At 46.6% G+C, this 26,361-nt stretch overlaps 1 long non-coding RNA gene and 1 gene segment (V, D, J or C); both read right to left on the bottom strand.

Annotated features, from left to right (window-relative positions):
• LOC142871356 (uncharacterized) overlaps positions 1 to 2,949 on the bottom strand; it is a 30,833-nt gene extending 27,884 nt beyond the window's left edge. Inside the window, exon 1 of the long non-coding RNA XR_012919600.1 lies at positions 2,702 to 2,949. This is a non-coding gene — a long non-coding RNA (uncharacterized LOC142871356). The remainder of the gene's footprint in view (positions 1 to 2,701) is intronic.
• Positions 1 to 26,361, bottom strand: part of LOC105861104 (immunoglobulin heavy constant mu-like) — a 701,862-nt gene that overhangs the window by 139,063 nt on the left and 536,438 nt on the right.

Here is a 26,361-nt window from a genome sequence, read left to right as displayed (position 1 = left end):
CAACAGAAGGAACTGCCACTGCCACGTGGGCTGGGAGCCACCACAGTGCGAGAAACGAGGTTTTGGTGGGAGTGTAGACAGCGGACGCCCTCCAAGAAAAATGCGAGCAATTCAACAAAGTGAGGTGTCATTAATCTATTTGAGACTGGCCTTTGGTCGTATTTATATCTTGATAGCTGTATTGCTCTTTGGGGTGGCCACAGGTGCACGAACTGTTACGACTACCAAAGTTGAAGAAAAGACGTTTACAGCCTGAGCCCACAAGAAACAAGCCTCCTGCCAAACCCTTGTAAAATTATAGGCACTATGGTCGGAACATCTAGGAAAGACAGTTGCTACAAGGGATGGCCACGCTCACGTCCACATGTCTTGCAGTCTGCAGGAGACTCAGGGGTCTTCTCACATCATAGGAGCAAGGGAGGCGTCGGCTTCTGTCACACGTTCTCTTTTTAGCTGGCTGGCGCTCACTCTGAAATAAAGCTTCAAAACCAGATGTTGGCGTCTTCTACCTCTTTTTATAGGCCGTTAGGAGCCCAAACTGAGCTTGAGCCTGTGACCAGGAGAGGTGACCTGAGTCAACTACTGGGTCCTGACCTGAGGTCACTGGTCCCAGAATTAATCGAAGTTGCCACCAGCTCCTTGAAGGGCACATCCCTGGCGTTTCTCCACAGTGTGCACCTGAGCAATGAGCTTTTCCTCATTCTCCAGGTAATCTGTCCTTCTAAAACCCAAAGTGGGTTTAGGCCAATCCAGGGCTGCTCCCTGCCAAAGCTGCCTGTTCCTCACTGGGGTGGCTGTGGGCTTTGGGGTGAGGGGCACGTGGGCCCAGACACCCCACTGAGCAAGAGCTGTGCCCTCCTGGAGCCCACATTCTCCTGGCGGGAAACTGAGATTGTGGGGCTGAACGGTGCATCCAAGGAAGTTCAGTCAGAAAAATAAATAGGCAGAAGTGCCCAGCAGGGTCTGTGGCATTGAGCGGGAGTTCCGTGAACGTCCGTTCCTCCCTCCCTTCCTCACGCCCCATTTCAGTGACGTGAGAATGCAGGTACACTGAGTCACTTGCAACGAATAACAGAAGCCAGGCTTTCAGAAGAGTAGGCAGATGCCCCGTGTATCCAAATACATTAAAAATTATTTCATAAAATAAAGTGCAATTTATGAAAATAATTGCATCAGTAAATAAATTATTTTTATATTAAAATTTTAAATGATATCTGTTTTTTTCATTGCGATGAAGACACATCATTTAAAATTTTTTTCCGAATCATTAAAATTTTTATTAAAGGAAAACAAAGCTAGACGTTTAGCACATCGTTTAAAATTTAAAAGACAAAGCCCACAAACCTAAGAAATTGCACTCCCCATTCCCCACTCAGAAAACGGCTTAGTCTACAGTGAGACTGATTTCAGCCTTTCTGTGAACACATGCACAGTTAACACTGTACTTCTTTTGTACGCTGTTTAGAGACCTCCCACCGCTTCTCCAACACACCCTGCTGTCCCGTCTTCCACCCTTCTCCTAAACCCCATCCAGCCCACATTTCAGATGCTGCTGCTCCACTCCTGTGCCTCTCTCCGCGTGTTTCCTCGCTTCCTGAGAGAATGGGAATGGGACACTGAAAAGTGAGCCCAGGGAATAAGGTGTGCAGGCCTGCCCCGTCCTGGGGCCGTGGCCCTGTGTACCCAGCACCACCCCTGCCAGCTGAACACACCTTCCCCGCAGCCCAGCAGCCCTGGCGTGGGGCCCGGGGCGCCTCCCTCCGGCATTGTGGCCCCGAGGGGCCCCGGACCCCCACCTGCTGCCCCAAAGAGCCCCAGCGCACGGCGTCCCCACCCCATGCCAGGGCCTGCGCCGCTGTCCCCTCCCCACACCTCACGCAGGCGGGGCCGCAGGGACACTGCTCAGGGGCAGAGGTGCAGAGGGAAGGGAGGCGAAGATGGCTTCTGTTGAAGAAGTATTACAGGTATGTGGAGCGTCAATAGCCGACGCTGTGTAAACCTTAAGGGTGACGCGTAGTTTAACAAAGCAGAACTAATACAATTCACACTGAAGTCAGGTAAACACAACGCAGAACACCAAAAACACCAGTCAGCACTTCACCCAAACAAACCAAGCCCCGTTAATCTCCGGGAATGGTGTTTGGAGGACGTCCACACCCTGGTCCACGAGGTCTGCGCACGGCGGCACCTGCGGTCAGGACTGTCCTCCTGCCTCGCCTGTCCTCTCCCGCACACTGGGTGAGCTGCGTAGGCCGGGTCGCAGGCTGTGCAGGGTCTCTCAGCCCGAGGGCGTGGAGCAGCACCGCTGTGCCTGTGCCCGCCTGTGGGTGAGAAGACAGCACCGGAGGGGTTCCCTGTGGACGGGGCGGAGAGACGGCCAGCGGCCAGGCTCCGGGCTCCGGGCTCCAATTCCGGGCAGGGCCCTGGCCGGGAATGACCGGACCGCCCAGGGCGTGAGGCCAGGCTACAGTCTGTGCCCCTCAGGGCTCAAGGCCACGGGGCCATCCTGGTTCTCCACTGCGCAGCCTCAAGTACCGCGGCTCCCTTCCCTGTCCCCCTCTGGCGGGGACGAGCCCAGCCCCAGCGCCTGCACACCCCACGTGCTCCCGCTGCGCCCCTGCGCCCTGCGCATCTCTCCTGGGCACCGTCCACCAGGGCAGCCGCCTTCTCCTCTGCTTTGCCTGATCTGCTGTGAACCCACCTGCTGTGACTGCTGTTCCGCGTCCCGTCGGATTTCTATGTTAGGGATTCTGATATTCCATCACACAGCTGTTCTCTTCATCATAAATGTCTCATTTCATGCTCCCTGATTTCAGGCTCAGGACCTGCTAAGCTGAGGGCCCTTCCCGCTCTGTTTTCCTCTCCTTGCGTTCCTGTGCGTGGTCTCACAGCCTGTCTCCTGCTGTGACTGATAGTCTCCTCTCCTCTCCTCTCCTCTCCTCTCCTCTCCTCTCCTCTCCTCTCCTCTCCTCTCCTCTCCTCTCCCCTCCCCTCCCCTCCCCTCCCCTCCCCTCCCCTCCCCTCCCCTCCCCTCCCCTCCCCTCCCCTCCCCTCCTCTCCTCTCCTCTCCCCTCCCCTCCTCTCCTCTCGTCTGAGGAGAAGGAGAGAGGAGTTTGGTGAATTTGCTGGCAGATGAGGAGGACAGAGACTCCCGTCTGAAATGCCGTCGTCCCAGCGATGAGAAGAAATGCAGAGAATTGAAGGGAGGCCCTGCTGCTCCGGGCCACAGCTCTTCCGAGCCGCTGACGGTTCTGGGGGTTCCTCCGACGCACAGCGGCCCTCGGCGCTGTGTGCCCAGGGAGGGCGCTGCCAGCACCCGCGACCCTCAGGTCACCAAGTCCACCGGGTCCGGTCCTGGAGACACGGGTCACCAGCTTCCCACTGAAGGGTCCACGCGAGGAAGTTCACGGGTGACCACAGGACATCGTGCCGTGGCTCCGGGTGCAGGTGGCAGGAAGCAAAGATTCCCCCGGGGGGCAGTGCCACGGAGTAGCCAAACACGGTGCTACCTGGAGCTGTCCCGCCGTCTCTGCCGCTGTCTGTCCATGGCGTCCAGCAGCAGCACGTATGAGGCATCGGGGTGCTCGCGCTTTGGCCTCGAGTCCCAGCCAGAGATTGGGGGACCCTCTCTGAGCACACAGCCACGGTGCAGGCGCCGTCTCTCTCTCTGCCTCTCTCCCCGCCTCCCCAGAACGTGCAGCACCCAGCCGAGCCCAGCCCCAGGGCCCTGTCCCAGCAACCTGGCAAGGAGCTCTAGCTGGGTCTGCACATGCTGCCAGGACAGAACCCACTGGGCACTCGGCGGGGCCTCAGGGCCGGGGCCTCCTTCCGGCCGCTTGCTGGGCTGACACAAGGGCAGCCTGAGATACGGCGACGCCCCCCCGTAACTGGACTCCGTGGGGTGGTCTCGGATCTCTGCCAGTGTCTACAGGCCTCCCCCAGGGCCACCCTGGACGTCCCAGGCCTCCAGGCCCTGCCGCCCCGCCCAGCAGTGGGATTGGGGCAGGGCTGCGTCCCTGTGGTACACAGCGGGGTACCTATCGGACCACAGCACCACAGAGCCCATCAAACACTGTGCCTGGCAGGGTGGCCACAGCCCTCTCCCCCGGCGCCACCCCAGGACTGTGCTCGGGGCCTCAGCTCCAGGCGTGCGGCGGTCACGGGCAGCGCAGCTGCGACCCACCGTGCGGAGCAGCAGCCACGGCAGAGAGCAGGACCCTCCCCACCGCCCCCCACAGGGCCGGGTCCCCACCCAGGCCGCTGCCCGTGAAGCCCACAGTGGATCGGGCATCAGGGAAAGGCACCCCACTTGTCACCACTCGTCAGAGGGCCACGCCCCTGAGGAACACAGGTGGGACCACGCGTGGGTGAGGAGGGGCGGGCGCCTGCCCATGTGTCCTGGGTCCTTTCCAAACAGAAGACGCTCCTGGGATGGGCAGGGCTGGCCACGGCTCCCAGCACCCAGCCTCCTGTGAGTCCTGCCTGTCCCCACCTCACCAGGGGAAGCCGGCCGAGGACCCCGAGTCACAGCAAGTCAAAGAACCTTCCAGAAACCCTGTCTGCCTGCCCTCGGGCCGGCCCTCATGGAGATCGCTGTGGGACGTGGATCTGCATCAGGACGGCAACGGTGGACAAGCTCGGCCGCTCACGGCCGGATCGGCTCCTCCCAGACTCGGGAAAGGGGTCCTCAGGCTGCCTGGGTCTGCCCCAAGGCAGCTTTCTGGGGAGGCTGGGCTCCAGCCCTGCACAAGGACGTCACCAGACCAGCTCCGTGTCAGGGTACCCGGACGCCGGGCCCGGCCTGGCCCTCGAGGGAGAGGCCCCCACACTCAGGGCTTTTTGTGAAGGGCCACCCCACCGTGTGGGTACGGCTACTACCACGGTGACAGGCCCCCCGGCAAACACCTGGCTGCCCACTCTGGGCTCGGCACCTCCACCGGAGCCCCAGGGTCTGAGCACAGCCAGCTTCGCCCACGGGCTCCAGCCTGCACAGCGTCTCCCGCCCACTGGGACTCAGCAGGGCTCTGGGTGGCCACAGTGACCCCACGGCCACCCCTGCCTCCTCCCCAACAGCCGCCTACACTGCCAGCACCGCCGGAGGGCGCGCCCTTGTTCCCAGCACCGCCTCCCGAAGGCCTAGGCCCTCATCCTGGGAGAGTCCGGGAGGCAGCGGCCCCCGAGCCCCAACAGGCAGGACTGCCAGAGACCCTCCCCGCTGGGAGACGACCCAGACCCTCCGGGCCTCGGGGGCAGCCCCCTCAGCCGCCACTCGGGAAATGCCTGCTCGAGTCACCCCACCTGACACCCCAAGGCAAAGACGTCTTCACCGAGCCCCGGCCTGAAGAGCAGGACGGCAGAGTTCCTGGGAGGAGGCGGCGCTGCATCCCAGCCTGACCCTGACCTATGGCTCGTCCTGCTCCTCCCTGTCCCCAAGCCCCAGGAGGCCGCAGGGACCTGTCTCCAGGAGAGACCTTGCACAGTCGGGGCCCCGTGGGCTTCTGGACCTCGCTGACTCCCGGAAGCTCCTCCTGCTGCCCCCGCCCAGCCCAGGGGCAGTTATTGTCACGGAGCCTCAGGCTGTGGTCCACATAACTACGGGGACCACAGTGGTTCCGCCTGAGGACTGAACTCTAATTTTTTGCTAAAAACTCCTTCCTAAGGAGGCCAGCTGGGTTAGGCTGGCAAATGGTAAGGAGGCCAGCAGGGTCAGGCTGACAAATGGTAAATTGCCACTAAGCGGCTTTTGTTAACCAAACGAAGCAGTGGTTTACTTCCTGACCTGATTCTGGTATGACATTAACTTCACCTAAAAGATAAGAAGCCCCTGTCTTAACTCAAGCTTCCTGGCAGATGCCTATCATAAATCTAAAATGTCTTAACTGAGCATCCTAGCAGGTGCCTATTCTTAAATTTAAAGCATCTTAAAACATCCTAGCAGGCGCCTATTGTAAATTTAAAATGTCCTCCTGTCTGGACCTCCCAGAGTGCCCACAACCTTATCTTAAACTAAGCATATCCTTTCTGGTCTTCTAGATAAAGTCTAACCCTCTCAGCCAATTGCCAGCCAAAGAATCTTTCAACCCACCTATAACCTGTAAGCCCCCGCTTGGAGATGTCCCACCTTTTTGGGCCAAACCAATGTGTGCCTCTCATGTATTGATTTGTGACCTTGCCTGTAACCTTTGTCTCTCTGAAAATGTATAAAACTGAACTGTGACCCGCCTAGAGCGAGCCCACTTGCTCAAGGCTTCTTGAGAGTGGCTCCGGGTCATGGTCCTCAAATTTGGCTCAGAATAAACTTCTTTCAAATATTGCAGGGCTTGGATTTTTTCCGTCCACAATTTTGGCGTAGTCGGCAGGATGTCAGAGAAGACTCGGGACCCCCGAAGGAGTGGCCCCAACCCGGAGCTAAGGTACCAGCACGGCCCATTGAAGCCCTTCCGACTTCGAGCCGCTCCTCCGGCGGGAACCGGTGAGTCCTCCTGAGATCCGGACCTCCCGCTCTTGGTCGAAGGTCCCGGGTTATTCTGAGCTGTCTGTTCTCTTCCTAGGAATTGTTGTTTGGGATCCTAATTTGATGTGAAAGTGCACTCTGAAGGGCTTTCTCTGCTGCCTTTTTCCTCTCGAAGACCAATTTCGATTGGCTTGTCTGCATATTTGCGTAAGGAACCCAACTGTCCTATTCCTAGACGAATGAGAGACTGAGTTTCTCAGCTCCGAAGAGAAGGGGCAGCTTACTCCTCCCAGACCTAAGGCAGCCCTGGGTGACCAGAGCCCAGATTGGGAGTTGCCTGGGGCGATTCCCCGAGGCGCGAGTAGCCCCACAGGGAACCCCCCAACAAATTAATTTAAGAAAGGCTCGTCCAGGTAACGGGCATAAGTTTTGAGCCCTCTCAGAGGTACTAGACCCCCCGAAGAGAGAAACTGGGACACTTAAGAGGGTGGGACCCCGACTTAGTGGTGAAACACTGAGGAGCCCCACCCACAAGCAGCACACTCTGATCCACTACACCAAACCCTAGACCACAGTTCGGTTCCTTCTTAAAAAAAAAAAAATGGGAAACAAATTATGTAAAAATGAGGAAAGGCAAGAAGAACGACCTCCTTCAGGCACCCCAGCTGGTTTTATGTTTGATAATTATGGCACCTCTACTTGCAAGTATTTGTATAAATGGGAAGATCTTACTAAAGATGACCTAGGTCTGAGGTTTCCAAAATGGGGAACATTCGATATTCCCAAATTGGTTTTCTTGCGCGCTAAACTAGAGAAACTAGGTTCTCGAATTAAGGAAAATGAATGGGAATCATACTATTGCTGGCACTTGGAATCGTCCAAAAGAGGGAATGATAAACTTGCCTCCCTCCAGGAAGTTAATAAGAAAATACTTGAGACTGTCTCAGAATTAAAGAAACGAGCAGAAGCCGCTTCTGAAATCAGGAATGCTCCAAAAATTGTCTCTCCTTCTGCTCCCCCTAACCCTCTGTTCTCTGAATTTCCTTATCCTGATGATTTCATTTTCCCCCCTCCTTCCCCTATTCCTTGGCCTCAAGCTGTACAAGGATCGGAAATAGCTAGAGAAGAAGATAAAATAGTTGTTGCTTCCTTTAAAATAAAACCCACTGGGAGAGGGGACCCTAATATATTGTATACACCCTGGACCAAGACAGAGTTAAAGGCTCTGGTGTCTGGGTTCCCTGATCCAACTCAAGACCCCCTCGGGTTCGCCAGAGAATTCCGATTAACACTTAAGACCTGTGATCCAGGTTTCTCTGACCTGTATCAGCTAATCGAGTTACTAGTCCCCAAAAACAAAGCTGAGGAATGGTTCAGGGTAGCAGGTTGGAAACAACCTTTAGAAGATTTTGATAAAATAGATGCAAATGGAAGGGGAAAATGCAGGGAGCTCTGTGACCGCCTCTGTGAAAACTTACCACAGATTTTCCCTAAAGTTATAGATTGGGCAAAAGTGCAACAAGGTAAAATACGCCCAAATGGAACCATACCTGACTTTTATACCAGGTTTGAAAAAACATTCAAGCAATATTCAGGGATACCTCCTGAAAATTTTGAGCATGGTAAAAGTGACACTTTACTAAATTCTGGATTTGTACAAGGCTTAGACGACGAGAGTTAGTGACCTTGGTAAAGAGAAATGATGTGGCCTGGGCTTCTCTGCCCACTAGCAGCCTGGTCATCCTAGCCGACCAGTTGTCACAAACAATAGTTAAGAAGCAAAAGGAAACGGCCTCCAAGATTATGAGTTTACAGCTAAAGCAACTTAGTAACCAAGTCAAAAGGTCGGAGGGGTTCCGTCCCCTGCAGAGATCGCAGCTGGCCACAGAGGAAGTGATTAGTTATTACTGCAAAAAGAAGGGACACCTTAAGAAGGATTGTAAGAAACTTAAATGGGTGCTTGCACAAAAGGAGCAGAAGGCCTTAGAGGGAGGCACCAAAGGAACTTTAAAACCAGAATAGGGAGGCTCCGAGGGAATAGAGAGGGTTTTCCCCTTACTTCTAACAAACACTCTAGGGGAGATAGAAATATCCATAAATGGGGGAAGAAACCAGAGCCCTTGTGGACACGGGTGCCACGCTGTCAGTCCTCAACCCTACCTTAATTAAAAACCCTCTCCCTCGCAGTAAAGTAAAAATTCAAATGGTAGGGGTTTCAAACTCCCCAATTGTTGCCTTTAAATCTGATCCCCTCCAATTCCAAATGGGAGAGCTTATAGGACAGCATGTTTTCCTTTAGTAGATTGTTAGAGGCAAGGACTCTCAAAGACCCTCAACTCCCCTATGACTCGTCCTACACACGGACTTCGCCCTGGAAAATTCCAGCTATAGCTCCGAGAAGAATGCATCCCATGACGTGCTGACCACGGGATGCTCCAGGGAGTGCTGACTGCAATTGTTCCCGACCACCTGCCAGGTTGGAGATGAGTAACCAGTCAAAAACAGGATACCGATAAGACGCTGATTGGGGCTAATTAACCCAGACCCAAGCCTCATCGTCGCCACTCTATTTTTTTGTTTCTACTTCCTTGTTTCTGTATGCTTATAAAACCTACTAAGAATCTAAGTAAAGCAGACCTTGACAATCATTCGCTTGGTCTCCTTTCTTTCTCTCGCCCATCTCTTTCAGGCACGGTCCCCCTCGCCCCCGCGAGTAACAGAAGGTCCCGCGGGCCGGGACAAGTGGCGCCCAACGTGGGGCTCGAGGTACGGACCTTTGTCGGGTGACGCCACGGAGCGCTCTTAGGCCGAAGGAAACCCTACAGAGACCCTCGTTCTGCCGCTCACAGAGTCGACGGTCTGGTGAGTAAATTTTTACATTGTCACCCCATCGAGATGGGCCATTCATTGTCTAAAGAGGCCATTTTTATTAAGGATCTCAAGGCCTCACTCAGAGAGAGAGGAATTAGAGTTAAGAAAAAAGACTTAGTAAAGTTTTTTGTGGTCATTGATCGTGCTTGTCCTTGGTTTATTATTGGTGGACCTGAGATTCACCCACACAAATGGCAAAAAGTAGGTAGAGATTTAAGAAAAAAGACTTAGTAACGTTTTTTGTGTTCATTGATCGTGCTTGTCCTTGGTTTATTATTGGTGGACCTGAGATTCACCCACACAAATGGCAAAAAGTAGGTAGAGATTTAAACGATTTATTTCTAAATCAGGGCCCAGATGCCGTCCCTGTATCTGTTTTTTCGTACTGGGGACTAATCAGAGATATTGTTGAAGGGGCAGATTCAGACCCCAATAAAAAGCAGCTGCTCTCAGTAGCAAAATTCTGCCTCCGACCCGTGTCTCGGTCTGCTTTGAGAACTTCTTTAGAGGCGACCAGAGAGTCAGCTTCTCCTAATGATCCTGAGAGACCAACATGCCCTTCCCCTTGTCCTATTCAATTTCAGTCGGCCTCGGGGAACAGCCGACAAGAGGATCCCCAGCCCCTAGACTCCTCCGAGCGACCACAGGGAGCACAGGAGTGGACTTGTGTGCCTCCTCCGACACAATATTAAAACCTGAAGATGGTGTTCAAATTTTGCCTACTGGATCATTTGGACCCCCACCGGCTAATATGTTCTTTTTTATTCTGGGCCGAGCCTCCTCTACTCTTGCAGGGCTCATAGTCCACCCCTCCATAGTAGATAGTGACTTTACCGGGGAGATTAACATCTTAGCCAGCGCGCTTACCGGCCCTGTGTGTGTCTCTAAGGGACAGCGTTTAGCTCAGGCGTTGCCCTTGCCCCTTAATACATCCTTCCCAGCCATCGCCTCTAACCGAGGTGCTCCCTGCCCTGGCTCTTCTGATCTCTATTGGGTCCAAGCTATCACCAAAAAACGACCCACCCTGTGGTTAACGTTAGATGGTAAACTTTTTGAAGGCCTTCTTGATTCTGGCACCGATTCCACAGTTATTGCCCAGGACGCCTGGCCTCAATCATGGCCACTGCAGCCTTCACTTACACACTTACAAGGTATAGGACAGTCTAATAATACTCTCCAGAGCTCAAAAATTTTAACATGGGAAGACCCTGAGGGAAACAAAGGCACCACCCAACACTTTGTAGTCCCAAACCTGCCTGTTAACTTATGGGGGCGCGATATCCTTGCACAAATGAATGTCATTATGTGCAGCCCCAATGAAGTTGTAGCCAGCCAAATGCTTAAACAGGGATTCCTCCCAGGACAGGGCTTAGGCAAGGAGGGTCAGGGACTAAGAGCACCCCTGACCACCCCCCCTAAATCAGACAGATCAGGACTAGGGTTCAAAGAACATTTTTTGTAAGGGCCATTGATCCCCCTGCACGTCAGGCAGATAAAATCACTTGGAAAAGTGACTCACCTGTCTGGATCTATCAGTGGCCCCTCCCATCTAACAAGCTAGCCGCAGCTACAGCGTTGGTGCAGGAACAATTAGCTGCCGGACACATAGAGCCCTCTACTTCACCATGGAACACCCCCATTTTTGTCATCCAAAAAAGGACTGGCAAGTGGCGGCTGCTACAAGACTTGCGGGCTGTTAATCAAACAATGGTTCCCATGGGGGCACTCCAGCCTGGTTTGCCTTCCCCGGTAGCTATCCCCAGAGGCTACTATAAGATAGTCATTGACCTGAAAGACTGCTTTTTCTCCATACCCTTGCACCCAGATGACTGTAAGCGCTTCGCCTTCAGTCTTCCGGTAGTAAATTGTATAGGACCCTCCCCACGTTTCCAGTGGCGAGTATTGCCTCAAGGCATGGCCAACAGCCCTACCCTTTGCCAAAAATATGTAGCTCAGACAATTGATTCTTTTAGAATTCAACATCCTCAAATATATATAATTCATTATATGGATGACATTCTTTTAGCCAGAGCCGACGAGGCAACTTTACATCAAGTTACCATGCAGGTTGTCTCGGCCTTACAAGCTCGAGGCCTCCGCCTGTCCCCCTCACCTGTTCCTAGGTTTTGAATTATTCCCCAATAAGGTCCTCTCCCAAAAAGTACAGATCAGGAAAGACTCTCTTCAATGCCTTAACGATTTTCAGCGTCTTCTAGGCGACATTAATTGGCTTTGCCCATATTTAAAACTCACCACAGGACAGTTAAAACCCCTATTTGACATCCTGCAGGGAGATACTGACCCAACCTCTCCCCGCTCCCTAACTAAAGAAGGGCAGCAAGCGCTTAATTTGGTCGAGCGGGCCATAAATGCCCAGGCCATTGGCTACTTCTCCCCAGATTCCCACCTGTACTTCATTGTCCTCCCCACCCCCTTTTCGCCCACAGGACTCTTTTGGCAGGGCAAGCCTCTTTTTTGGGTTCACCTATCGGCTTCCTCCCCTAAAGTCCTTCCCACCTACCCTTACTTAGTAGCTAAAATTATTCGCTTGGGGCGAGAAAACTCCCTTAAGCTCTTTGGAAAGGATCCAGATATCATAATACTCCCTTGCAATGCTTCTCAAATTCAGTGGCTAATACAGAATGATGATGACTGGGCAGTTAACTGTACGTCTTTCCAGGGCAAACTAGATAATCATTACCCCCCTGATAAACTAATTCAGTTCCTCTATCGGACACCTGTAATATTTCCCAAAAAAACAAAAGTCTCCCCCATTCCAGGAGCCGTCTTAGTCTTTACTGACGGATCCTCCTCAGGCACCGCGGCCTATAGCATTAATGGCCAGGTCCGCAGTTTTCCCACCAGATTCTCCTCTGCTCAACTCGTTGAGTTAGCAGCCTTAGTCGCAGTCTTCAAATACGTAGATCAGTCACCATTTAACTTGTATACTGATAGTTCTTATGTTGCTCATGCTGTCGCCACTTTAGAAACTGTGCCTCATATTCGGCCCTCCAACAATACCACTCAAATGTTCCAGCAACTACAAGGACTCATTCACTCCCGTTCTGCGCCCTTTTTTATAGGCCATATTCGCGCCCACACTGGCCTTCCTGGGCCTCTAGTAGCTGGAAATAATCTTGTTGATCAGGCGACTCGCGTTGCAGGCGCTGTTCACAATATCACTGTTGATCCTGTCTGCGCTGCACTCCAGGCTCATGATTTACACCATCTCAACGCCCATACCCTCAGGCTTAAATTCTCCATTACTAGAGAACAGGCCAGAGAAATCGTCCGCCAATGCAGGGCCTGTTTCACCCTTCTCCCTGAGCCACACCCAGGAGTCAACCCTCGCAGCCTGATCCCTGGGGAGCTCTGGCAGATGGATGTCACTCATTACCCCCCTTTCAGAAAGCTTAAATATGTACATGTCTCTATAGACACTTGCAGTGGATTTATCTTTGCTTCCCTACAAACAGGCGAGGCCACCCGCCACGTTATCAGCCATATTATAGCCTGTCTCACCTCCCTCCCTCAGCCTAAAGTTATTAAGACTGACAATGGCCCGGGGTATATCAGCTCCAATTTCAAAAGTTTTTGTGCTCAGTTAGGCATTAAACATGTTACAGGCATTCCTTACAACCCTCAGGGCCAAGGTATTGTAGAGAGAGCTCATCAGACGTTAAAAAATATGCTCTCCAAACTACAATCGGGAGGAGGAATTTTGTACCCTTTAACAGGTAATTCCAAAACCCTGCTTAATCATGCCCTGTTCATTTTAAACTTTCTCACCTTTGACACTGCCGGTAAAACGGCCGCCGACCGCCTTTGGCACCCATCCACCACGGATACTTATGCACAGGCCTTATGGAAGGAGCCGCTTACAGGCAAATGGCTGGGGCCTGACCCTGTCCTCATATGGGGAAAAGGACATGCCTGCATCTACGATACCCAGGCAGGAAACGCCAGATGGCTACCAGAGAGAGCGATTAAGCTATATAACCCACCCAGGGAATCCCCTGAGAAGAATTCTTAATTCTGTTCTCTTCCAGAAATACAATGACTCCCCAAGAAAAGGCGCTGCCTCTCCTATGCCTGATTCTAGTCGTGACCAAGAGCACCATCGCAACCAACATCCATCAGATCTACAACTATACATGGCAGGTAATTAATGAGGCAGGAGACGTTGTTAATTCCTCCTCACGTCTCTCCGCAGTTATACCATGGGATCCATTAGAAATTGACCTATGCGTATTAGCTCTTGGGGCTAAAGACCCTGCGTGGGGCCTTCCCGCACTTTTCGCCCCTCAGCCAGCTCCTCCGACAGCTGACTCCTCCCCAGGCCTTTGTTCCTCGGGAGCCGGACGCTCCGCAACAAGGTATATAGACTTTTATGTTTGCCCAGGGGCCCATCGGCCTCGCACCAACAACTATCAATGTGGTTACGCCCCTGACTTCTTTTGTGCTTCCTGGGGCTGTGAGACCACCGGTGATGCCTACTGGAATCCCTCCTCTTCCTGGGATTATATCACAGTCAAAAAGCAGTTTCCCCGTCGAGCTCCTTCATCCCCTTACGCCCCACAACCACCCACTGACCCTCAGTGTAAAAACCAGTGGTGCAACCCCCTGTTGATTTCATTCACCAAAGCTGGAAAAAAGGTTTCCTGGGCTCAGTCCAGGGGATTTGAGTGGGGACTTAGACTTTACACATCTAGAAAAAACATTGGTCTCACATTTAAAATCAAATTAATTAAAAGCCTCCCCAGAGGTCCTACGGTCGCAATAGGTCCTAACCACGACCTACACCCACCTCGACCTCACGGTCCCTCCAGGGACCTACCCTCCTCCCCAACTGTGTCCCCTCCTCTGCTTAGCACCTCCCTATACCAACCTACCCTGCCCGAGGGGCCCCCCTCCTCTGCAGAACTAATTCTCTCCTTAGTCAACGCCTCTGTCAGGACCATCCGAGAGGCCAACAATTCAGAATATCAGGAGTGTTGGGTATGCTACTCCCCCCCCTCCCTTTTATGAAGGCTTCGCTACATTTGGTCAGCCATTATTTACTAATGACACCAGCAGACTCAGATGGGGCCTAGAGACCCATGATGGCCTAACACTCAGCCAAGTCACAGGCCTAGGCCTTTGCCTTCTTAGCCCAAGAATGCTCCCTCCCGCACCCTTAGAAAAAATATGTAATCAGTCAATTACTGTCAACTCCACTTTTCAGTATATTCAGGCATCTAACACCTCTTATTTTGCTTGTTCTTCCGGCCTTACCCTGTATGTAGTCTCTGCAACGTTTCTTGAGCATAGAGAATACTGTGTGTTAGTCATGCTCTTCCCCAGGCTCACTGTACATCCTGCTAATGAGTTACTTCAGTTTTGGGAGCGCGGCACCACAATGCCCCGGGTAAAGAGAGAACCCATCACGGCTGTCGACGGAAAAAAGCCAAACTCTGTAAAATAATTTTAAAGAGATTTATTCTGAGCCAAATTTGAGGACCATGACCCGGGCCACTGCCAAGAGGCCTTGGGCAAGTGGGCTCGCTGTGGCTGGGTTACAGTTCAGTTTTATACATTTTCAGAGAGACAGGGATTACAGGCAAAGTCACAAATCAATACATGAGAGGCACACATTGGTTTGGCCCAAAAAGGTGGGACATCTCGAAGCGGGGGCTTACAGGTTATAGGTGGGTTTAAAGATTCTTTGGCTGGCAATTGGCTGAGAGAGTTAGACTTTATCTAGAAGACCAGAAAGGATATGCTTACTTTAAGATAAGGGTATGAGCACTCTGGGAGGTCCAGACAGGAGGACATTTTAAATTTACAATAGGCGCCTGCTAGGATGCTTGAGTTAAGATATTTTAAGTTTATGATAGGCATCTGCTAGGATGCTTGAGTTAAGACAGGGGCTTCCTATCTTTTAGGTGATGTTAATGCCATACCAGAATCAGGTCAGGAAGTAAACCACTGCTTCGTTTGGTTAACAAAAGCCGCTTAGTGGGAATTTACCCTTTGTCAGCCTAACCCTGCTGGCCTCCTTACCATTTGCCAGCCTAACCCAGCTGGCCTTCTTAGGAAGGAGTTTTTAGCAAAAAAATTAGAGTTCAGTCCTCAGTTCCCCCTGTTGGCCAAAGATCATTCCATGGAATGCATATGTAGGCCAATAACTAGCATGAGGTCCCACGGTGCTAGGAAGGCTCATTCCTAGAGTTGTCTGTCTGGTCGCATGGTGTTGTGAAATAGGCGGTGTTATATTTTAGGGGAGGGACATGACTCCACTTGATTTAATAGCCAATTGTTAAAGGGGGCCAGATAGAGTCAGGCCTCGGGCCTACTCTGAAAAAACTGAACCAGATCTGTTTTTCCAGCTATCATGATCTGGGCCTTTGATTGATTTTTTTTCCTTTTCCTGTATCTGGTATAGCATTTACAGGAAACATAATAAGAGTCATAGGTAGAATCAGAAGGTAGCAAGCAGCCTAACCAGCCAAAAAAAAATAATCCTCTTCATGCATCATCATAATTTTTTTAATCAGACTTACAATGCGTTTACCCTGTGTATCAACAGTCAATTGAACTTTATGGTAAATTTTATTTGAGGATTACAAAACTGATACCAATTCAGAATCTAATAAATTTAATTTTTCCTCTGGACAATTAGTCTCCATAGGTATAATATCCTGAGGAGGGCATAAATTAAACTTGAGAAACATTTGATCTTTAATATTTTAAAGGCAAAGTTATAAAACTAATTTACCTACAACTTGTAACAAAATATAAGTATTATTAACAATTAAGCTAAGGAGGAAATTTAGTAATTTATAGTAAGGTGGCTGATAAATTATTCATTATATTTCCTTTTGGATAAATCCATAACTGATAAAAATTATTCTAAGTCTATAGGAAGCAGAGAAAGACTTTTATGATTGGGATGGCTATCTGCAGCATGTGGCCTGAAAAGACAGAGTATCTTTTGTGTGTCCCTCTTTTATCTGGAGGTCTAAACTAAATCCATCCCTCAGAATTGGCCCTTACAATCTGGCACGCCCCCTCTTCCACGATATTCCCTGGGCTTAGAGGGAGGACATTTGAACAGGGCTTTGGTAGATTCTATGGTTTTAAGGTCCCACAGATCAGGTAAACTTGCTAATTACTTAAAATTTGTCAGGACTCTGGAAAACAAAATAAAAGAATTAGTAATGTTTTAAATAAAGAGTCTTTATATGAAAATTTAGTTCCGTCTCATGAGGTTCGAATTAGCTATACTCATGGTCATATCAAATTTTTAATTAAAGTCTTGGAACTTCGTTTTGTTTTAGTCCAGTGGTATACATAATCTCCAAAGTATACATAATCTCCAATACTCAGAAACCAGTATTTAAGTGGATTTGTCAGTTCTTTCCATGGCCTTTACTTGAAGAAGCCAAAATTAGACTTAGCCAGAAAGAACTATTTTCTGAGATGAATCAAAGAAAAATAATCACTTAAAAGATGATAAAACTTGACCAGCCATGGTTACAGAGAGTCCAAATTGGTTATTTTGTGACATATAGCAATTTTACCTAATAACCATAATTATTACTGATAACACATACCAAGACATGTCAATATTTTACAATACTAGTATATTAATAACATACTTATAAGTACAGCCCAAAGAAAGTTAAACACCATTTTATATTTGACAGTGTTCCCTGGATAGTTTTGACACATTAAAATAAATCCAAAGTCTGTCTTAGACTTTTGGTGATCCCAATGTGTAAAAAGCTAGTTTAAGGTCAAAAGGCTGGATTTAGAATTTAAGTTTTGGAAAGGTTGTCAAATATCAAAGGCTTAAAGCATTTGTGCATATATAATCACAAACCACTATAAAATAATTTTAACAAAGAGAGAGATAGACATCAAATAAATCTAAAGGTGATAAAGTTATATGGATACAAATCTTAACCCTTCTTTAGTTTTTTCTAGTTAGTCAAAACCTAATAAAGAGAGCACAGGGATTATCTGACAAAGCATAAAATGTTTTACCAATGCATAAAATGCCAATTATCAAAATTAAACACCTTTTGTACTACACTACTTTTTATATTAAAAGGAAAAAAAAACGTTATAAAATCAAAATGAGTACACATGTTATTTCATTAAGAGTAAATTAATATTGACAGAAATCTTTGTTTTAGCCAAAATTCTTTAATAAATTTTTTTATAAACTTTATCCTCACCTGCACGTACCACACACCATTTACAAAACATACCTTAAAACTTTCGATTTTGTCCTAACATTCCCTTTTCCTAAATAACCATTCATTTTAGGACAAAAATTTCATGCAAGATCCTTTCTTTACATTATCCTTTCTGTTTAACCTTTCTTACCAAAAATATATTTCTATATTCATTGTCCCTTTACATCTTTTTCTTACACAAGTGGAATTTTTTATTTCCTTTCTAAATTTATTTTGATTCAACCCTTAAATAACCTCTGAATTAGACAAAGTTATACATTTTAATAAGAACATTCTGTTTTATAATTTTTCTTATTAAAAAATCTATATATATTTTTTTTTTAAGAAAGGAGACTCAGTGTCTCAACCAAGTATAAGACCTACTAGACAGACTGCAGTACAAGTTCTAAGGAAGCTGAATCTGTATTTTTTCCTTCTTTTTTGCAGATTATTAAAAGGTGAAAAATTTTGTTATTTCTATTAATATCATATGACAATCTAGTTTAAAAGAGAAAACCAAATTTCATTGTATTAGTGTATTAATGATCAAAGTTTATTTTAATAAAATCTTATAAACAAATCTTTCTAATTTTAATAAAGTTGAGACTTTTATAAACCTCTTATAACCTTTAACTTTTATATCCACTTAATTTTTAATGGTCATTTACATATTGAAAAAGTAGTTTCAAAAACCAATAAATTAAACAAAATAATGGACTTAAACAGAACTCTAGAACAAACGGGTCTGACTGACATCTACAGGACATTCTCTCCCAAACCACTGAATATACGTTCTTCTCATCAGCTCATGGGGCATTCTCTAAGATTGACCATATCCTAGGACACAAGGCACGTCTCAAACAATTTTTTTTTTTAAAAAAATAGAACATATACCATGTCTCTTTTCAGATCACAATGGAATAAATGTAGAAATCAACCCTAACAGGAGCTCTCATTTTTACACAAAGTCATGGAAACTAAACAACCTTCTACTAAATGATCACTTCATAAACGAGGAAATCAAGATGGAAATCAAAAGATTTTTTTTTTTTAACTAAATGACAAGTTATCAAACACAAGTTATCAAAACCTGTGGGACACAGCTAAAGCAGTCCTGAGAGGAAAGTTTGTTTCCATAAATGCCTATAAACAAAATTATCTTTTAACAAAACTAATACTTATGTTGTACAACATTTTATTAAAAGAATTTTTGTACAGAGTTGTTTTTCTTTTATCTAGAAGTTTTAATTATACGTACTAATCATAATGTCAACTCTTAGAAAAACTTAGGAAGTTAAAGTAACTTTGAACTGTTAGTCACCAATTGTATTAGTATTTCTAAATATAAAGCTATGAAGGTATAAACTTAAACTTATATTTAAGAACTGATGTTCTAGTACTTTACCTTATAAATGACCCATTTCTAAGGGACATATAATGACATTTTATGATTATTTTTTAACTTAACATGACTTTAAGATTTATTTGTATTTATTGCATTTGTATTTACCTAATTCATCTATATTAGCAGCTTACTTAGATCCTAGCTATTAAAAGTTTAAGTTACTTTATTAACCATTTTTATACCCTGTAAATTAGATATATATAACAGAACACGGATTAAAATACAAACTCAAATCTTATCAGAAACAATAAGCATTTAAATAAGACTTGTTATTTTAAACAAAATATAACATCACTTCTAAATTTTGTAAACATAGTAGTCATTTTAGAATATCTTGTTTAAAGGTATTTGCTAATTAGATCCTTCCAAAACATCACATCCCCAAACAAAATCTATTGGCATCATAGGGGAATGTCTCTGGCACCCAAAGTTTGGGAGCAAAGGCCACTGTTCTCCTAAAGGCTTGCTGAAAATCTACTGACATTAAAAGTAATAGGATTAATAAGAGAAGGACTTAAAACTTATACATGGACGTTTTTAGAATGAACACAAAGATGCAGGGGAAATTGTCCATTTTTTTTATGTTTAAAGTATGGACAGCTGTGTAGAAAGATGATTGGACAAAAAGGATATGAGCTAATTCTAAAAGGCTTAGTGGCAGAACCAGCAAGGCATTTTATATTTAGATTTTGATTGGCCTCTTGAGTGTGCATTTTTCCCTTCTGGGTGTAGGATAAAGCCCTTTCTTCTGGCATGGGGTTTTACAGTAAAACAAAGTAGGTCAGATAATTGCTTTATGGCCATTTTACATGAATAATTTTAGGTTTTATGGCTAGCTTCAGGGAAGAATTGGCACAAGAGGCGAGCAAGGTCAGAAAATTTTGCTTCTGAAGCCTTTATTTTAAGCTAGTTTTTTTTTTTTTTAAATCCCATTAACATAAGATCTCCTGGCTGTAGACTGAGGAAAAAACTTTTAGCACCAATTGTTAGCACCTCAAACATGACACAAAGTGGTAACATGCTTTTTACATGAGGCTCAAGATTAAGCTGTTAAAAAAAAACAAACTATCTAAATGGTCTCAAAACAATGTTTAGTGCATAAACTTGAGCACATTTATAGAGTAAGATTACTTTGAGAGTCTCATGGATTTTAACCATCATTCACTTTTTATCTTAAATTGCTATATAAAAATTAATAATTTAGAATTTTTTTTTTTAGGCAAAAACTCTATTACAGTAACACAATGTAATCATAACCAGCTAGATTGTAAAGAAGAGTAGGACAAAAATGGACAAGACCAAGGTAAAACTAAAGCTTTCAATTTAAGTTCTTTACAACTTTCAGGACAACTTTGAATTCCTAACAGTACTGTTAAATGAGTTGAACACACCTTGTGCACCTCTCTACAGGCATTGAATGAGTGGAGGTAAACTATTTCTGCAGTTAGGATTAAAAGACCAAAACCAAAATGTTTTTTTTTTTTATACACCTTTAACGATTAAATTTGGATTTTTTTTTTCCTCTACTTGGTGTTTTATTTATTCTAATTTGTTGACTCAGGTACATTTGCATTTTTACCTTAAAGTTAAACACATAAGTATTTTTGTTGGTAACCGAGATTCAGTTAATATCATTTGACCAAATATTAAATTTACTTAACAAAAATCACCCATTACATTTTTATCAAACCTTTACACCTCAAGAACTTAAAAATGTCCAGTAAAAGCCAGGCAAAAACAAATGTATGCTGACAGTTTGAAAGCATTTTTACTATTACTTTACTAATAACACCTTATTTATTAATAATAACACAGCTTATTTACCAACAGTTACTAAATTCACATGAAGCATTTGGGTTTAATTTATGAGCGCTTCCTTAATTTTAAAACAGTCTGAAACCTATAAGCACAAACATGTGATACATGGACAGACATAAAACATACCCAAACATATACACTCTCTCAGACGCATACATACACACAAAGTTCTGATAAATTTTACCTTAGAATGTTAGCCATGAAATGGTAACACAAACTCACCAGTCTGTAAAAGAAAGCTGGATCTAAATTTCTTCTGATGAGACTGGAACTTGTACACCTGGCAAACTTTAGTTGACCTGATAGGTAACTTAATTAGACCTGTGGATCAAAGTTTTGGGTAAAGCAGTTTCTATGGCAGTTTGATTTTTTTTTTCTTTAGTGCAAAATGAGTTTTCTATGTTAGCATTTTAGCTAGAACTGGCTGCAAGGTCTCCAGGCAGCCTTTCAATTGTAAATACCACAAACAATGAGTTATCTTAACATCACTAGAAAAAGTTAGCAGATTTTAGAGTAGCCAGAAAGGAAGAGAGATAGCTTGAGACATTTTAATAGTGGGGGGTCGACCATTTCAGCTCTGAATTTTTCTTGATGTAATTTTGCCCTTTCTTAAAACCTTGTGCACAAGAATTAGCTATAACCAGCTGGAGCCCTAGAAAACCTGGCATGCCTTTGAATCTTTTCGTTTACAAAAATTCTTGCAAGTAGAGGTACCACAAACCAACTGAGGTGCCCCCAAAGGAGTCATTTTTCCTTGCCCTTCCTTTTTTTTTTTTTTTTTTTCCCAAGGAACCGAACTGTGGTCTAGGGTTTGGTGTCATGGATCAGAGTGTGCTGCTTGTGGGTGGGGCTCCTCAGTGTTTCACCATTGAGTCGGTCCCACCCTCTTACGTGTCTCAGTTTCTCTCTTCGGGGGTCTAGTACCTCCAAGAGGGCTCAAAACGCTGAGTGATCAGCTCTTATGTGCGTTTCCTGAACAAGCCTTTTTAAAATTAATTTGTTGGGGGGTTCCCTGTGGGGCGACTCGCGCCTTGGGGAATCGCCCCAGGCAACTCCCATTCAGGGCCCTGGTCGCCCAGGGCTGCCTTAGGTCTGGGAGGAGAAAGCTGCCCCTTTTCTTCGGAGCTGAGAAACTCAGTCTCTCATCTATCTACAAATAGGACAGTTGGGTTCCTTGCCAAATGCGCAGACAAGCCAATTGAAATTAGTTTTGAGGAAAAAGGGCAACGGAGAAAGCCCTTTAGAGTGCACCTCCAAACCTAAATGAGGATCCCAAACAACAATTCCTAGGAAAACAACCAGCTCAGAATAAACCAAGACCATCAACCAAAAGCGGGAGGTCCAGATCCCAGGAGGACTTACCAGTCCCGCTGAAGGAGAAGCTCGGAGTCGGAGGCCTAAAAGGGCCATGCCGGTACCTGGCGCCGAGTCCGCGCTGCTCCTTAGGCGATCCTGAGTCTTCTCTGAGATCCTGCCGACTACGCCAAAATTGTCGACGGAAAAAAGCCAAACTCTGTAAAATAATTTTAAAGAGATTTATTCTGAGCCAAATTTGAGGACCATGACCCGGAGCCACTGCCAAGAGGCCTTGGGCAAGTGGACTCGCTGTGGCTGGGTTACAGTTCAGTTTTATATATTTTCAGAGAGACAGGGATTACAGGCAAAGTCACAAATCAATACATGAGAGGCACACATTGGTTTGGCCCAAAAAGGTGGGACATCTCGAAGCGGGGGCTTACAGGTTATAGGTGGGTTTAAAGATTCTTTGGCTGGCAATTGGCTGAGAGAGTTAGACTTTATCTAGAAGACCAGAAAGGATATGCTTACTTTAAGATAAGGGTATGAGCACTCTGGGAGGTCCAGACAGGAGGACATTTTAAATTTACAATAGGCGCCTGCTAGGATGCTTGAGTTAAGGATATTTTAAATTTATGATAGGCATCTGCTAGGATGCTTGAGTTAAGACAGGGGCTTCCTATCTTTTAGGTGATGTTAATGCCATACCAGAATCAGGTCAGGAAGTAAACCACTGCTTCGTTTGGTTAACAAAAGCCGCTTAGTGGGAATTTACCCTTTGTCAGCCTAACCCTGCTGGCCTCCTTACCATTTGCCAGCCTAACCCAGCTGGCCTTCTTAGGAAGGAGTTTTTAGCAAAAAAATTAGAGTTCAGTCCTCATGGCCATAACACTCGCAGTTGTTCTAGGCCTTGGTGCCACAGGGGCTGGAACAGGAATAGCCTCTCTGGTCACCTCCAACCAGCAATACCTACAGCTCTCTGTAGCCATCGATAATGACCTCCGAGAGCTACAGCAAGGTCTAAAATATCTTAAGGAGTCCCTCGCTTCACTCTCTGAGGTAGTGTTACAAAATAGAAGAGGCTTAGATTTAGTGTTCCTCCAAGAGGGAGGTTTGTGCACAGCACTCAAAGAAGAATGCTGCTTCTATGCAGACAAAACAGGCCTGGTAGAAGATAGCATTGAGAGAGTTAGACAAAGCCTTGAAAATAGAAAGAAACAGAGGGAACAAGGTGAGGCATGGTATCAAAATTGGTTTTCCACATCCCCCTGGCTATCCACGTTGCTTCCCAGTGTCTTGGGGCCGTTTGTAGGTTTTTTGTTGCTTCTCACTTTTGGGCCTTGGGCATTCAAAAAACTAACCAACTTTGTCAAGTGGCAGGTAGACGCAGCCACACAAAAATCGGTCTCCGTGTTTTACCAACGGCTAAAACAAAGAGGCTCCAGAGAAGACCTCCATACAGAGTCTCCCCATTCAGCCACAGAGGGTCTAAATTTCTCAGACCTTGCCTCAGACATGGAACGCAGTTGGTTCCAAAGGCTGTGGAGACGCCCATGACGGGATTATCGCGATGCCGTGTACCAGGTGCACCCCGCCAGCTGTGAGGTAACTCCATGACGGGAATATTGTAGGTCCATGCCCGGGGGCAAACTTCATAATCAGAAGTGCCGGAGCTGGATGCCACCTACATAGCCTAAGACAGAGGCCTCACCTTCACATTAATCGCCAGATCTTATATTTGGGGTGCTGGTCGCGGAAGCACATCGCGTAGCCTAAGACAGGCTCTCCACCAACTTATATAAACCTCCCTCATATTAATAAAGAGAGGGGGAGATGTCAGAGGCAAGGACCCTCAAAGACCCTCAACTCCCCTATGACTCGTCCTACACACGGACTTCGCCCTGGAAAATTCCAGCTATAGCTCCGAGAAGAATGCATCCCATGACGTGCTGACCACGGGATGCTCCAGGGAGTGCTGACTGCAATTGTTCCCGACCACCTGCCAGGTTGGAGATGAGTAACCAGTCAAAAACAGGATACCGATAAGACGCTGATTGGGGCTAATTAACCCAGACCCAAGCCTCATCATCGCCACTCTATTTTTTTGTTTCTACTTCCTTGTTTCTGTATGCTTATAAAACCTACTAAGAATCTAAGTAAAGCAGACCTTGACAATCATTCGCTTGGTCTCGTTTCTTTCTCTCGCCCATCTCTTTCAGGCACGTTCCCCCTCGCCCCCGCGAGTAACAGAAGGTCCCGCGGGCCGGGACAGTACATAGTGCTCCTATACACCTGCTGGGACGGGATTTCTTAGAGACCCATGATGCCCACACCTCATTTTCACAGAAGGGAGAAATGATTCTCAATTTGGGAGACACAGAAGACTTACAAAACCCTACATGCAGTATCGTGCTTGCTAAGGTTAATGGAGATTTTGAACAGGGGGATTTAGAGCCTTTCTTATCCAAAATACCAGATTCTCTATGGGCGAACTCTTCCACGGATATTGGACGAATTAAGTCAGCAGTTCCCACAGAGATCACCATAGATGAGTCTAAACCCCTGCCAAACATTAAACAATATGCCCTTAGGCCTGAAGCTTTACTGGGCATCAAACCAATCATTCAGGACCACTTAGATAAAGGACTCATAACACCCTGCACCAGCCCTTGCAACACACCAGTCCTCCCAGTCAGAAAACCAAACGGGAAAGGCTGGCGGTTCGCTCAAGACCTAAGAGCCATAAATAAAATAGTGGTTCCGAGGCATCCTGTCGTCCCTAACGCCCACACCTTACTGTCCAATATTCCTATCACTGCCAGCCACTTCTCTGTCGTCGACTTAGGCAGTGCTTTCTTTAGCATACCTGTAGATCAGGATAGTCAATATCTTTTTGCCTCCACTTGGGAAAATCGCCAGTGTACATGGACAGTCTTGCCCCAGGGTTACTCCGAAAGTCCTACATAGTTTTCTCAAATATTAAAGGCAGACTTTGATGATATTGTATTCCGAAAAGAATCTACCCTGATTCAGTATGTGGATGATTTGCTGTTGTGTTCACCCTCCCTGAGTGAATGCAGAGAAGACACTATGTACCTGCTGCAACAGCTTGCCTTGAAGGGACACAAAGTGTCCAGAGATAAATTACAAGTTTGTCTCCCCCAAGTTAAATACTTAGGGCACACAATTTCCCCAAAGGGACTTCTTATAAACCCAGAAAGAATCTCTGTCATCATGGCCTTTCCTTTGCCCCAAACAGAAAAACAATTAAGAGGGTTCTTAGGGCTAACAGGCTACTGCAGGAGTTGGATTCCAAACTACTCATTAATGGCCCAGCCCTTATACAAGAAACTAAAGCATCACCAACCAGACCCAATTTGCTGGGGGGAAAGTGAAAAGCAACATATAGAGGATTTAAAACAGGCTCTTACCCAGGCACCTGCTTTAGGACACCCCAACTATAGCCTTCCTTTTTTCCTTTTTGTACATGAAGTAGATGGAAATGCGCTTGGAGTATTAACTCAAAAGCGTGGCGACAGTCACAGGCCAGTTGCTTATTTCAGCCAACAGTTAGACCCAGTAGCAAAAGGACACCCCCCTTGTAGGAGAGCCATATCAGCTGCAGCCATTTTATGTAAAAAAATTGAGGAATTTGCCCTGGGGTCCCCACTAATAATTTATGCCCCTCATTCTGTGGACTCTCTCCTGAACTCTCACCACACTCAACACTGTTCTGTAAGTCGCCTTGCCTCCTATGAGGGGCGTTTGCTTTCTGCCCCTAACATCACTTTGAAGTGCTAAATATTCTTAACCCGCAACTCTTCTCCCTCTTCCAGGTGAGCAGAAGGAAAAACATGACTGCAGTCTACTAACTGATATCTTACTCTCTCCTAGAGCAGATTTGCAGGAAACTCCTATGGAGAATGCTGAGTTAATTTGGTTTACAGATGGTTCTTATTTCAAGGACCATCAGGGACATTATCAGGCGGGATATGCTGTCCCTTCCACAGTAGACATAATAGAAAGCGCCCAACTCGAAGGAGTAAAATCAGCCCAGATGGCTGAATTAATAGCATTAACTAGAGCTTGTGTTTTGGCTGAAGGGAAGGTAGCTAATACATACACTGATAGCCGCTATGCCTTTGGGATAGCCCATGATTTTGGCATGCTGTGGAAACAGAGAGGATTTCTTACCTCATCTGGACAACCTATAAGAAATGGGCACCAAGTCTCAGAGCTATTAGAAGCATTCAAGTGCCTAAACAACTGGCAATCATGAAAGTCCCTGGGCATTC

The sequence above is a fragment of the Microcebus murinus genome, chromosome 6 (genome assembly GCF_040939455.1).
Source record: "Microcebus murinus isolate Inina chromosome 6, M.murinus_Inina_mat1.0, whole genome shotgun sequence".
NCBI lineage: Eukaryota > Metazoa > Chordata > Mammalia > Primates > Cheirogaleidae > Microcebus > Microcebus murinus.
The sequence above is the reverse complement of the archived record's forward strand: the minus strand, read 5'-3'. Positions and strand labels throughout refer to the sequence as shown.